Source organism: Mobula hypostoma, chromosome 1 (genome assembly GCF_963921235.1).
Source record: "Mobula hypostoma chromosome 1, sMobHyp1.1, whole genome shotgun sequence".
Classification (NCBI taxonomy): domain Eukaryota; kingdom Metazoa; phylum Chordata; class Chondrichthyes; order Myliobatiformes; family Myliobatidae; genus Mobula; species Mobula hypostoma.
The window spans coordinates 83122973-83137372 of record NC_086097.1 but is presented as its reverse complement, the minus strand read 5'-3'; positions in this window follow the sequence as shown (position 1 = coordinate 83137372).

The window sequence follows — 14400 nt, the reverse complement described above, 5'->3', positions numbered from 1 at the left end:
TTGACTTGAGGTGTTAACTTGCTTACTCACTCCACAGATGCTGCCCGACCTGCTGAATAATATCCTGGTATTAATTCAGATTTCTGATATCTGGATCATAGCAGCTTGCTTTTGTGTAATAACAACTAGCTATACTGAGAGAAGGATCATCTTTGAAGGACCTACCATGAACAAGAATGGGTCCAATTGGACAGGGACGTTTTTGCAGGTTGGTTATGTGAAGGGTGCCTTAAGGCATTACATATGATAGCTTCAGTGTGCTGGTATCACAAGGATATAAATGGGAAAGTATTTAAAGATTGGGTGTTGTTTGCTAAATTTATTTATGTGCAAGACTATCTTAAAAAGGTATAGAAAAAAAGTTACTTGTAATTTGATTGTTAAATGGCCATTCACAAATGTATACAGGACTTTATGGTGTAAAGACAGTAAAAACAAGACCATAAGGCATAGGAGCACAGTTAGGCCAGTTGGCCAATCATGGCTATTCCACCATGGCTATCCCTCTCAACTCCAATCTCCTGCCTTCTCCCTGTAACTCTTAATGTCCTAACTAATCAAGAACACATCAATCTCCACTTTAAATATACTGAATGGCTTAGCCTCCAGGCTGTTCATGGAGACGTGGCAATGAATTCTAAAGATTCACCACCCCCTGGCTAAAGAAATTCTTCCCAATCGTTGTCCTAAATGAATGCCCCAATATCCACTTTCTTTTACTCTTTATATAACAGAAAAAACCTTTGGTATTCTCTTTTATATTATTGGATAGCTTACCTTTATATTTAATCTTTTCCCTCCTTTTGGTTTATTTTAGTAGCCGCCTGTTGGTTTTTTAAAGCTTCCCAATCGTCTAACTTCCCAGTAATTTTTGTTATATTATGTGCCCTCTCTTTTGCTTTTATGCTGTCTTTGACTTCCCTTGTCAGCAATATTTTCCCTCATCCTCCCTTTACAATAGTTCTTCATCTTTGGGTTTATCTATTTTGCATCTTCTGAATTATCCCAAGAAACTCCAGCTATTGGTGTTCTGCCATCATCCCTGCTAGTCTACCCTTCTAACAAACTTTGGCCTGCTCCTCTCTAATGCCTCTGCATTTCCCTTGACTCCACTGCAAAACTGACACATTTGACTTGAACTTCTCCCTCTGAAACTGTAGGGTCAATTCTATCATATTATGATCATCTGCTCCTAAGGAATCCTTTACCTTAAGCTCCCTAATCAAATCAGGTCTATTACGCAACACTCAATGAGAATTGCCTTTTCCCCAGTGGGTTCAACCACAAGTTGCTGTAAGAAGCAATCTCTTAGGCATTCAACAAAATTTCTTTCTTGGGATCCAGCACCAATTTGATTTTCCCAATCTACTTGTGTATTGAAATCCCCTATGACTGTTGTAACTTTGCCCTTATTACACACCTTTTCAATCTCCCATTGTAACCTATATCCCACATCCTGGTGACTATTCCGAGGCCTTTATATGACTTCCATCAGTATTTTTCACCCTTTGCAGTTTCTTAACTCTATCCACAAAGATTCTACAGCTTCCAATCCTACACGATCTCTTTCTAAGGAATTGATATCATTTTTTACCAACAGTGCCTCCACACCCCCTCCACCTACCTAACTATCCTTTCAATATAATGTGTATCCTTGGATGTAGAGCTCCCAGCCATGATCTCCTTTCAGCCACAATCAGTGATGCTCACAACGTCATATCTGCCAATCCCTAACCACATTATAAGATCATGTACCTTATTCCATATACTGTGTATATTCAAATATAACACCTTCAATGTTACAACATGTATTCATCACCCATGTTACACTAACTTATCCCACCCTTGCCTGCATCTTTTCTCACTTAAGCCTGTTCAGCTAAAGCCCGACCACTTTAATACTGGCCCATTCCAACAATGGCTGCTCCTCTTACACCTTGCTTCTTTCTATTGTCCCCTGCTTGGTGCACAAGAGGTCATTATGACTGCAGCTTGCCGAGAAGGTTTGAATGGCCCCAAGCCCTTTTTAAACCTTGCGCAAGCTCACCGACGAATGACCTCTCGTGATGATTGTAAAATAGAACTCCAGGGCAGGCCGCAGTGCTCGGTTTAATAAGTGGGAATTCTGAGCCTCATCATTACAGCTTGTATCCTGCAGGGCAGGGAAATGGCAATAATGCTGTTGCTTCTGCATTCTCTAATCTGTAGGGGTTTATGATGAAAACAGTCATTTTGGAATACTTCATTATTGCTAAATGTCAAGATCTATAAAATTGACTTTCCATTACAACAGCTGTTACTCTCTGAAAGTTGTACATATTGAAGAGAAAGCTTATTCATATAAATGTGTATTTAGCTGTTTAGCTCTTATACTCAAAAGGTCCCTTTTCAAACTTCACTGCCTCTCCCTCCTCCTTTATAATGTTTCTCAAGATTTTAAATTCACTGACATTTCCTAATGTGGCTTAGTATCAAATTTGGCTTGTCACTCCTGTGAATAATTTTAATATTTTTTATTTTGTTTATGTCCAATGCATATATAAATTGCTATTTTATAGTGACTTCAACATGATTTAGGTATCCTAGAGTCCTTAATAACCGATAGTATGCTTTGAAATTACTGACACAGTTATAATGTAGAAAAGTCTTCATATGCTGTAGACAGATGGCTTCACTGTAGCAGGATCTCTGCAAAACCATATCTTTATATAAGATCAAAATTACTTTTATCTGATTTATTTTCACACTTTTCTTATTTATTACTTTTACTTTTAATTATTCACTTATCATTTTTGCATTGGAGTTGTATTTGGAGTGCACCCTTGGAATTGCTCTATTCACATGTGTCACTCATGGATGATTTTCCTTCACTTCCAACTTCACCTAACCCTCAAATTCACTTGGCCCATTTCTGACGCTTCTATCCCCTTTTTGAGTTCCCTTTCTCCATCTCCAGAGACAGATGATCCACCGACATCATTTACAAACCCATTGACTGTCAGCGTTATCTTGACTACAACTCTTCCCGCCCTGTAACTTGCAAGTATGTCAGACCTCTCTCTCAGTTGTTCTGTCTCTGCCACGTATGTTCTCCTGACAAGGCTTTCCATTCCAAAGCATCTGAGATATCCTCTTTTTCTTTCTTCAGAAAATAGTATTTCCCCTCCACTGCTATCAATGAAAGCCTCAGCCCATTTCGTTCATTTCCTATATGTCTGCCCTCACTCCCATTCCCCCTTGACATAAAGGGTAAAGGGTTCTCCTTGTCCTCTCCTACCACCCACAAGCCTCCACATCCAATATATCATTCTCCACAACTTCTGCCATTTCCAATGGTATCCCACCGTGAAATACATCTTTCCCAACCTTCCTCTCTCTGCTTTCTGTAAGGATTACTGAAAGTTGGTGAAACTGCAGAATTGTCTCTATTTCTGCATAAATGTGACCTAAAATCATATCAGATCTTCATGTAAGTCCTAAAAACTAGATAAAGAGAACCCAATTAAATAACTAGCACACCAGCATTACATTTGTTCATTTATTTATTGAGAAAAATGAACCAATATTATATGTATTAGTTGGAAAAAGTACATGAACCTTTGCTTTCAGCAACTGGGGTGACCCCCTTGTACAGCAATAACTTCAACCAAACTTTTCCAGTAACTGTTTATCAGTCCTGCACAATAGCTTAGAGGAATATTAGGCCATTCATCCTTACAAAACTGCATCAACTCTGGTATGTTGGTGGGCTTCCTTGCATGAACTACATACTTCAGGTCATTCCACAACATTTTTTAGGATTAAGTCAGGACTTTAACTCGGCCATTCCAAAACATGAATTTTCTTTTTTTTAAACCATTCTGTTGTTGATTTACTCTTGTCTTTTGGATCATTGTCTTGTTGCATTACCTAGCTTCTATTGGGCTTCAGGTGACAGACTGCTACCCTGATATTCTCCTATAAACCGTCCTGATACAATTTTGAATTCATTGTTCCCTGGATGATTACAAGCTGTCCAGGCCCTGAGGCAGCAAAGCAGCCCCAAATCATGATGCTCCTTCCACCATGTTTCACAGTTGGGATGAGGTTTTGGTGTTGGTGTGAAGTGCTCTTTTTCCTCCAAGTAGAGCAATGTGCATTTCTGCCAAAAAGTTCAATTTCTGGTCTCATCTGTCCACAGAACATTGTCCCAGAAGCATCGTAGTCTTTTGCAAGGTTGAGACGTGCAACAATGCTTTTTTTTTGGAGAGCAGTGGTTTCCTCCGTGTTGTCCTTCCATGAGCATCATTCTTGTTCAGTGTTTTTCTTATTGTTGGCACATGAACAGAGACTTTAACAAATTCTGGAGATTTTTGCAGGTCTTTTGTTATCCTTGGGTTCTTTTTCACCTCCTTCAGCACTGCACATTGTGCTCTCGGTGTGATCTTTGTAGGATGCCCACTCCTAGGGAGAGTAGTAACAGTACTGAGTTTCCTCCATTTGTAGACTATTTCTCTCACTGTGGACTGATGAACACTCAGGACTTTAGAAAAGCTTTTGTAGCCCTTTCCAGCTTCAGGCATTTCTACAATTCTTCTTCTAAGGTCCTTTGAAGGTTGTTTTGATCAAGGCATGGTGCACATAAACAGATGTTTCTTGAGAAGGGCAGGCTCTGTCAGTAACCTGACTTTGTGTGTCTTTTTTATAGGGCAGGGCACATCTACAACCCACACCTCCAATCTTATCTCATTAATTGCAACACCCGACTCCAAATAGCTTTTGTAGAAGGCATTTCCCCAGAGGTTCACATACTTTTTCCAACAAATAGATACAATATTGGATCATTTTTCTCAATAAATAAATGAACAAGTATAACGTTTTTTTTAGGTTGTTTATTTAATTTGGCTTCCTTCATCTAGTTTTGGGACTTGTGTAAAGATCTGATCACATTTTCGGTCATTTTTATGCAGAAGTAGAGAAAATTCTACAGGGTTCACAAACAGCCTCCTTGAAATCAGTGAGACCCAATGCAGGCTGAAGGATCACTTGGTTGAGTACCTTTGTTCTGTCCTCCACAGCAGCCAGGATCTCCAGGTCACCAGCCATTTCAATTCCATTTCTTAACCTGCCTCTATGACTATTGCCCAGTAGCACCAATGTCCATTGTGATGAAGTAGTTTGAGGGATTGGTGATGCAACCTCTCAACACCTGCCTGAGAAGTGACTTGGGTTCACCAACATGCCTACCATCACAACAGAAGATGCCATTTCATTGGCTCTTTACTCAACTCTTGAACATCTGAACCACAAAGATGTGTACATCAGGGTGCTCCTCATTGACTACAGCTTTGCATTCAATTCTATCATCCCCTCAAAACTAATCAGTAAGCCCCAAGACCTAGAGCTCAATATCTTCTTGTGCAACTGGATCCCTAATTTCCTCACTTGCAGACCCCAGTCAGTTTGGATTGGCATCGACATCTCCTCCTCAATCATCCTTAAGCACAGTTGCACCACAAGACTGTGTGCTTATCCTCCTACTGTGCTTGCTTTATACTTATAACTGTGAGGCTAAGTACAGCTCCATTGCCATTCTCTGATGCCACCACTGTTACTGGCCGGATCAAAGGTAGTAATGAATCACTATATAAGAGGGAGATTGAAAATCAGGATAAATGGTGCCACAACAACATCCTCTCACTCAATGTCAGCAAAACCAAAGAACTGCTTGTTGGCTACAGTAGGAGAAAATTGGAGGTCCATGAGCCAGTGTATATCAGGGGATCAAAGGTGGAGAGTAATTTTAAATTTCTCAGTGTCATCTTTTCTGAGGATCTGTTCTGGGTCCAGCACATAAGTGCTATTATAAAGAAAGCACAACAGCATCTCTACTGTCGTAGAATTTCATGAAGATTTGACTTATGATCTAAAACTTTGACAAACTTCCATAGATACATCGTGGAGAGTATACTGCCTGGTTGCAACTTGGCTCGGTATGGAAGCCACCATTGCCCAAGAACTGAAAATCCTACAAACATGATAGATACAGCCTAATCCATTACACGTAAAGCCCTCTCCATCATTGAGCACATCTGCAAAGAGAGCTGTCAGAAGGAAGACCCCACAATCCAGGCCATGCTCTGTTCTCACTGCTACCATCAGGATGGAAGTACAGGTGCCTTAGGTCCCACTCCACCAGGTTCTGGAACAGTTATTACCCCTAAACTATCAGGCTCCTGAATCAGTGTTTAACTTCACTCACCCAACACTGATCTGATTCTACAACAATGGGCTCACTTTCAAGTGCGCTGCAACTCATGTTCTCAACTCAATATATACGTTTGTACTTTCTAACTCCATCACACAGAGCGCTGGTGCTCCCCAGGGCTGTGTGCTCAGCCTGTTGTTGTTCATGCCGCGGATGCATGACTGCATCACTAGATCCAGTTCAAACCAAATCGTCAAATTCACTGACACAACAGTAGCTGGTCTCATCAACCACAATGATGAGACGGTGTAGGGAGGAAGTAGAGTAGGTGCGAGCATACCAACTTGAGTCGAACGTGGACAACACCTAAGAGATAATTTTGGACTTTAGGAAGCTGCAGGCTGACTACTCCTTACTACACGCACATGGTTCCTCCATGGAGATTTGGGAGCACCAAGTTTTTAGGAGTGCACATAATGGATGATCTCACTTGGTCCCTCAACACCACCTCTCTGGTCAAGATAACTCGGTAATGTCCGCACCTCCTGAGGAGATTGAGGCATGAGGCTCCCCTCCCTTCCCATCCTAACCAAGCACATCAAGAGTGTTTTGACCAGCTGGGTCAGCGTCTGCTATGGGAATTGCAAGGCATCTCATGGCAAGTCCCTACAATGGGTTGCAAGAAGTGCTAAGAAGATCATTAGGGTCTCTTTTCCACCCATCAGAGATATTTATCAGGAGACCTGCGTATGCAAGACCCTTGGCATTGTCAGTGATATCTCCCATCCATCCAACATTCTTTGGCCCCCTACCATCAGGTAAAAGGTGTGTCGCATTAGGACTGGATCTGTTAGGATGGGAAACAGCTTCTTCCCCCAGACTGTAAGACTACTAAACTCCCTGCTATCACCCAGGTCTCATCACGCAAAAAGCACCAGTAGCATTATACTAACGAAGGGTCTTGGCCTGAAGCATCGAGTGTACCTCTTCCTGTAGATGCTGCCTGGCCTGCTGCGTTCACCAGCATTTTTTGTGTGTGTTGCAGTAACATTATACTGTTTACTTCTTAACTTGTGTTGTACCCACACCTTATTATTTGTTAATTTATTAGTGGTAATATTACTTTATGTGTTATGTGTGTGAGTTACATGTATTGTATTGTGTGCCTTGTCCAGAGGAATGTTGTTTCGTTTGCCAGCAGACATGTGTACGGTTGAATGACAATAAACTGAATTTGAACTTGAACTTGATTTATTACTTGTATATTTATTATCATGTTTTCTTTTTGATATTTGCACAATTTTTTGTCTTTTGCACATTAGTTGTTTGTCTGTCTTTGTTGTGTGTTGTTTTTCATTTATCATATTGTGTTTCTTTCTACTTACTATGAATGCCTGCAAGAAATGAATCTCAGGGTAGTATATGGTGACATACATAGTATATACTTTGATAATAAATTCATTTTTGAACTACTCCCACATTGAAGTGTCAGTCTGTGGTTTCCCTTTACTGCCAAATAGAGGCCAAATGCAGACTGGAAGAGCAATACATCATATTCCATCTTAGTAGTCTCCAACCCGATGGCATCAACATTGATTTCTCTAACTTCTGGTAACCTCACCACTCTGTTCCTTTCTCACTCCACCAATTTTTCCTTATCCCTGTGGTCGCTAAGTCCTTCTCTTCCCCTCTCCCCCTCATGACTTGTCTGTCTTCACTTTCCTCCCTCCCTTTTTCCACCTCTTTTCCTTTATTCCATCGTCTACTATCCTCTCGTATTAGATTCATTTTATCTTCAGAGCTTCCACCTACCACCTCCCACTTTCTCACATCATTCCTCTTTTTTCCTTCCTGTCCCAACTGCCTTTCCCCATCACCTGGACTCACGGATCACCTGCTATCCTCCCCCTCCCCTTATCTTTCAACCCTGGCTTTTCCCTCTTCCTTCTTAGTCATGATGAAGGGTCTTGGACTGAAGAATCGACTGTTTATTTCCCTTCATAGATGCTACTGCGTTCCTCCAGCATTTTCTGTGTAGGCGCAAATATCTTCAGCTTAATGACCTTCTTTGCATCATAAGTTTCATAAGTTAGGATGTTTGTTGATAGTTGCACATTATTCAATTCCATTCACAGCTCCTCAGAAGATGCAGCAGCCTACGCCCGGATGCAGCAAAACTTAGACAATGTTGAAGCATCGGCTGACAAGTGGCATGTAATATTTGCATCACAGGTGTGCCAGGTAATGACCATCTCAACTATATTGTGTCTTACAACCTACCCTTGACCTTCAATAACAATACCTTTACCAATACCACTCAAAAATTTGGGGTTCATCATGGAACAGAACTTGGATCAATCACACAAACACCATTGCTATAAGTGCAGGTCAGGGGATGGTTATTCTGCAATGACACCCCAAGGCTTTTCCACCATCTATAAATCACAAATTATGAATATGATAGAATACTCTCCACTTACCTCCTCGAGTGCAGCATCAGCTGTTCTCCAGGTGCCTAGCAACATCTGGGACAGTGCAGACCATTGGATCAGCACCCTATCAACTACCCTAAACATTCATTCTCTCCACCACAAGCTCAAGTGGATCATTACTGAGTCTCAATACTGTAATGCCCTCTCCACCAAGATCACAGCAATGTGTCTACTGAAGGATGGTAATGGTCCAAGAAACTGGTTACCAGCATCTTCTCAAGGGTTAATAGAGATGGGCAATAAATGCTGGTCCTGCTAGCAATATTCAGATACTGAAAATGAATGTAAGAAATCATATATAGTTTATAAATAAAGAAATATGAAGTAGCATGTCCATTTATCAATATATTTTCCTTTTCAGAATGAGAAAAAGAATCTAAAACAGGATCACTTACATTCTGTACCAAATCAAGGATTCTATTTGCCTAACAATACTTTTGTATTTCCATAGGTCTTCTAAATTTGACAAACTTCAAGAAAGGGGAATGTTTCTATTTGAGACTTTGCATTAATAAAGCTAAAAGGACAACTCCATAAGATTTTTTATTCCAATCTGGGATGTCTTTTGGTGGCAAATGTCATGCTGACCAATTGCAAGACACAGTATTCCCACCCACATCTCCATTCTTCACAGTTATGTATAATAAAATGTGATTTGAAATCCAAAAACAGAAAAGGGCATATTTGTTTAGTTTCAGTTGTTGGAAGACCTTAAGGAGCCAAGTAATGGAAAACTGGAAGCAGGTGGCTAGAGCTGTCCCACTGCTAATTTCTGCATTTGGTGCACAGCCATGCAAAGTTGTAAGATATTTAATGACCTTTCCAGGACTATTGAGGTAAGAAGAGCTAACTGCAACTTCCAGATTTGCATTCCTTGTGCTTGTCTACCCATTCCAACTATTCCCCTTTCTTATGTTAGCATAAAATATGTTTTAATATTGATGAGCCCCATAATTTCCCCAGCATTTATATGTAATTATTCTTCCACCCACAACGTATGGAATCATTTGATTATGAGCCTTCCATGTCATGACATTGCTGCTTCAATAGTTTCATGCAAGTTTTTGGGTTTTTCATCATCTCATAGTTACTCAGTTTTAATTTGGACCTTTAGCTTTGCTTTCTGGAGGAAGTACCAAATCTCCTAGTGACACTGAAACTTGGAGAAGGAATTTCAGGCAGCCGGAATCAGCTGCATTCTGCCTCTCTTCCTTTTGTATCCCAGATGACCTGTCTGGAAATTGACCCATGAAATTCTCACGTTACTCATTCTGAAAGTGACATATGAGCTCTGCTAAATAGCAACTTAGCATCGCTCCTCTTATTTCACTTCTAACCATGTCAAAGGAAGAAGAAATGGTTACTATCTTTGAAATCCAATACATTTCTTATTCCATCAAATACCATTGCAAACGAATCAAAGGACTTGCTGTCTATCCACTCTTGTCTATATTTAACTGTTCAAAGGTTAATTTTATCACCAAAGTATGCATGTACAATACAACTTTGATATTGATCTTCTCTAGATAGCCATGAAATACAGAAAAACCATATTGTTGAAAGAAAAGGTATCAACTCCCCACCCCAGCACGAAAAAGAAAGTAAACAAAACTTGCAACCCCAACCCCTCCCTTGCAGAAAAAAACAGCAACAATAACATCAAATTCCCCCACCCCTCTCCCAGAAAAGAGCAACAATAGCATCAAATACCCAACCCCCACTCTCACACACGAAGACTGACAGATCACCCACACAGAAAAACACCAACATCTCATTTGGGAAGGATCATGTGTGAAATTCAGTATTTAGTTTTCTGCATGGAATAAAAGTTTCATAATTTCACCATTCATTACTTCCCACACTCTATCTTGGAATCTCCTTTACTCACTCCCCAAGATACTGGAAATGGCTCTTTAAATTACCAGCTTTCACTATTTATGTAGTAGCTTACAGAACCAGCAAGCATCCTTACAGTTGCCTTTTGTCAAAAACTTCCTTCTGGAACATTTATTACAAACTTTGTAACATTAACATGCAATTAGTTACATTAAAGTGGTGACAGCAATTAAGGAACAACTATTTTTAACAAAATTATTCCCAACAGATCAATCCCATTTTCCTACTCCCTTCTCCTTATTTCCTGACATACTTGCAACCATTTTTGTCTCTCATACCCATGAGGCCTCCTTTAATTTTTTTGCCACTCTACCGGGTAATTTACAGTGGATAATTAACTGCCCAGCACATTTTGGGATGTAATGGAAACTGGAGGAAGTCCATATTGCCCCAGAGAGAACATATAAACAGACAGCACCTAAGACCATCATTGAATTGAATCCATATCCCTGGCATTTTGATATTGCTGCACCACCATGCTACCTATCTGAAATTACCTGATGCCTGAACATACTAGAGACTACAGATGCTGGAATGTGGAGCGAACAAAAACCCCAACAAACACAGTGGGTTGGGCAGAATCTGTGGAGGGAATGCCCAAGTGAAGGGTCTCGATCCGAAATGTTGACCGTCTATCTCCCCCAACAGGTGCCTCCTGGCCTGATTGTTTTTTAATTCCAATTTCCTGTTTTACACAGGCATGAAAGGTACTGAATCTATCTGATCAGTAATGATAAAATTCTCAGATACATGTGACAATACCATTATCTGATCATTGAAATATTTTCTTGTGTTTGTGATTGAAATATGATTAAATATTGGTACAGTAACTACTATCAATTAGATCTGGCAAAATTTTTTGACAGGTAATAACGTGGACAGAAATAAGGTATAGTATATCCCTGTTCTGTTGAACAGAATTTACTGAAAACACTATGTTTAAAGTTTGTGAATTTTCTCACTCTAACAAAGTGTTTCCTTCCACCTACATATCATGTAATGAAAGTATTTGACAGACTATGCAAGTACTGATTTTCTGAAGATCCTCTCAATTCTCTTTGTTCCTACCACTATCAAAAGTTGGCCTACAACATACTTGGCAGTTCTCTTTCAAAGTATCTTCATGTATATTACACACAGCATTTATTTAAGTATTTGCTTATTGTAAAGCGGAAGATCCCTAATATTTTTGTCGTAAGTAAACCAATTCAACATATTGAAGTAAGATGATTTTTCAGTGGCTCCTCAATAGCTCTGATAAGTGTATACCCTATTGGTGCCAAAACTTTTCAGCAGTCTCACAGGTGTCTACTTGTTTTCAAATAACACTGGTAACTATCTTAGCTTATGTTAGACATCAAAATATTTTACTGAACATAAGAATATGGAAAAAATGCTAATCCAACAATTTGTGCTGCTTTGAAAGTACTACTTTACTTTTCCTTGTATGGTTTGGAAATCATATAATCAGCCTTGAATTAGATTCTGTTCTATTATACTCTACTCTAGTTGGTGCATAGTGCAGATAATATATCACAATTTATTAGCTACAAACCAACATTGTGTCTCCTGCAAGAGCAACATGCTGGAACATACTTTATCCAGAGATGAGGAGATATATGCAGTAAATTGTAAAGTTAAAAATTGAACTTCCTGCCACTCATAAAGATTTTAGAAACACGATGTCCACAATATGTTTGACTATTTTAAAATGCGGGTAATTGAATCAATGTGCTTTGTTTCTTGATGAACTTTTCCTACAAGCTCTTGCACAGAAATTGAGTTAAATTCAGAGATAATTTTAAAGTGAATTACTTTTTCTAAAAAATATCTAACTTGCATAATTAGCCTCAAGGTATTTAAGGAAGAAGTTGAAGCTATTGCTAGAATCTGCCTGTATTGGTTGTGTGTAAAGAGTTTTGGAGTGTTGACAGTTTGTTTTGAGTTTTTTTATCTGATATTCTCTTTTTACAGTTACAAACTTGTCCCTCACACCATCTACAGCATTGAGAACATCATGAAAATTTCACTCGACATCCCCAGTAGGCCTTCACAACTGCAGATAATGCATTGGTGAAGCTTTTCTGTCTTTACAGACACAAATTCTACCAGAGTATATGATTTTGCCATGTGATCTGTTGGTTATGCTTTTTTGTGTGTGCAGTATTACAAAGGCATGCTGCAGAAAAACAAGTCCACACTGATATGAAACATCCATTGCCAATAGTCCCATTTTATTCTCCCCACTTATTCAGATTCCGACATGAGGGGCAGTTAATTACCAACCTGTACGTCCTGGGGATGAGAAGGGAAGCCAGGACACATGGAGAAAATTTACTTGGTCACAGAGAGTACACACAGACTCAAGAGCAGGAGTTCCCAACTTGGGGTCCACTGACCTCTCGGTTAAAGGTCCATGGCCTAAAAATGGTTGGGAACTCCTGCTCTGGAGAGACAGCACTGGAGATCAGGATTGGACCTGAATCATTGGAGCTATGAGGCAGCATTTGTAATAAGTGTGCCATGATATGATTGTGTATATGTTTGTGCAAGCTGTATGGAAGTGCAGCTTGATAATGTGAGGACACCCTTGGTGCCCGATGATTTATCTCCTTGACAATATAATTAAAGAAACGAGCAGAGGACAGATTGATAAGAAGCACAAATTATAATGGAGTGAATTCATTGTCTAGCTGTTACAAAAAGCGAAATAAAGCAAAGAACTGAAAGGTTGGATTAAAAGTTAGAGGTCAATCAAAGATAGAAAGTAAAGTTACAGTTATTCTAAATGAAGATGTAGTTAAGTTAAATAAATAAGATGTTATTTTTGATTCTAACCTTAATAATACTTCCCTGCCCAAAAGAATAATATCTCCAATGACTTAAATTGTTGGCTCTTTGAGCCATATAGAGCTGCCTTTTAGTAACCATATCTTGCCGACCCTGTTTCCCTGTCTAAATCCACCTTCCTGTTGGAGATTTTAGATCTCGCTATTTATTAAATGTCCCTAACATTGAAATTCAATGTCTTTTTAAAATGATTAAAGCAAAATCAGTATTTAAACAGAAGTTATAGTACAAATAATTAAACATATTAAAGCAATCTTTTGAAAGAAGTAACTTACTCACCTACTTCTAATTGGATGCTCTACAAACTTTCTTGAAGTCAGTGTGCTGTTGGATCCTTTGGGGTCTATGTGGTAATTCTCCATGTAATGTTTGGGATTCCCAGTAAGATAAGCCTCTGCCTCTGTACTTGAAGTCTCCAGCAGAAAAGCAAGCTGACAGATGTAGCCTGCTGGATCAAAGGCTTCTACATTTGACAGCACATTCACGAAAAGCTGAATTAATTGACATTTAAGTGGCTAAGTGCTACAGTTCCGTTCACACCTGCCAACTTTAGCCATCAGGATCCATGCTGTCGCATCACTGAATGGGTTTCTAATTGCTGGGCTGAACTGTCTGTGGTGAGCTGAATGATCAACTAATGTGCAAGTGAGGTAACAACGTTAAAATTGTGGGGCAGTTCATAGCAAGATGCTGTTTTTGCAGTTAATGACAGAGCAGTACAACTAGGCACAATTGAGAAATAACAAGTCATCCCCTCTTCCTCCAATCTGTGCCTTGTAAGGCATGAGAATGCCTGACTCAGGTCTCTCATGGTCTGAGTCGACGTTCCCTCCCCTTGACATTCCCCTCCTCCTCTTCACTGCAGATTGCTGGATAATTTAAACATGAATTATGGTGTTCGCATTCAGAATAAACCCATAATTAATATCTCTGAAATTATTTCACACCTTACTCAGTTAATCAATGAATATTGTT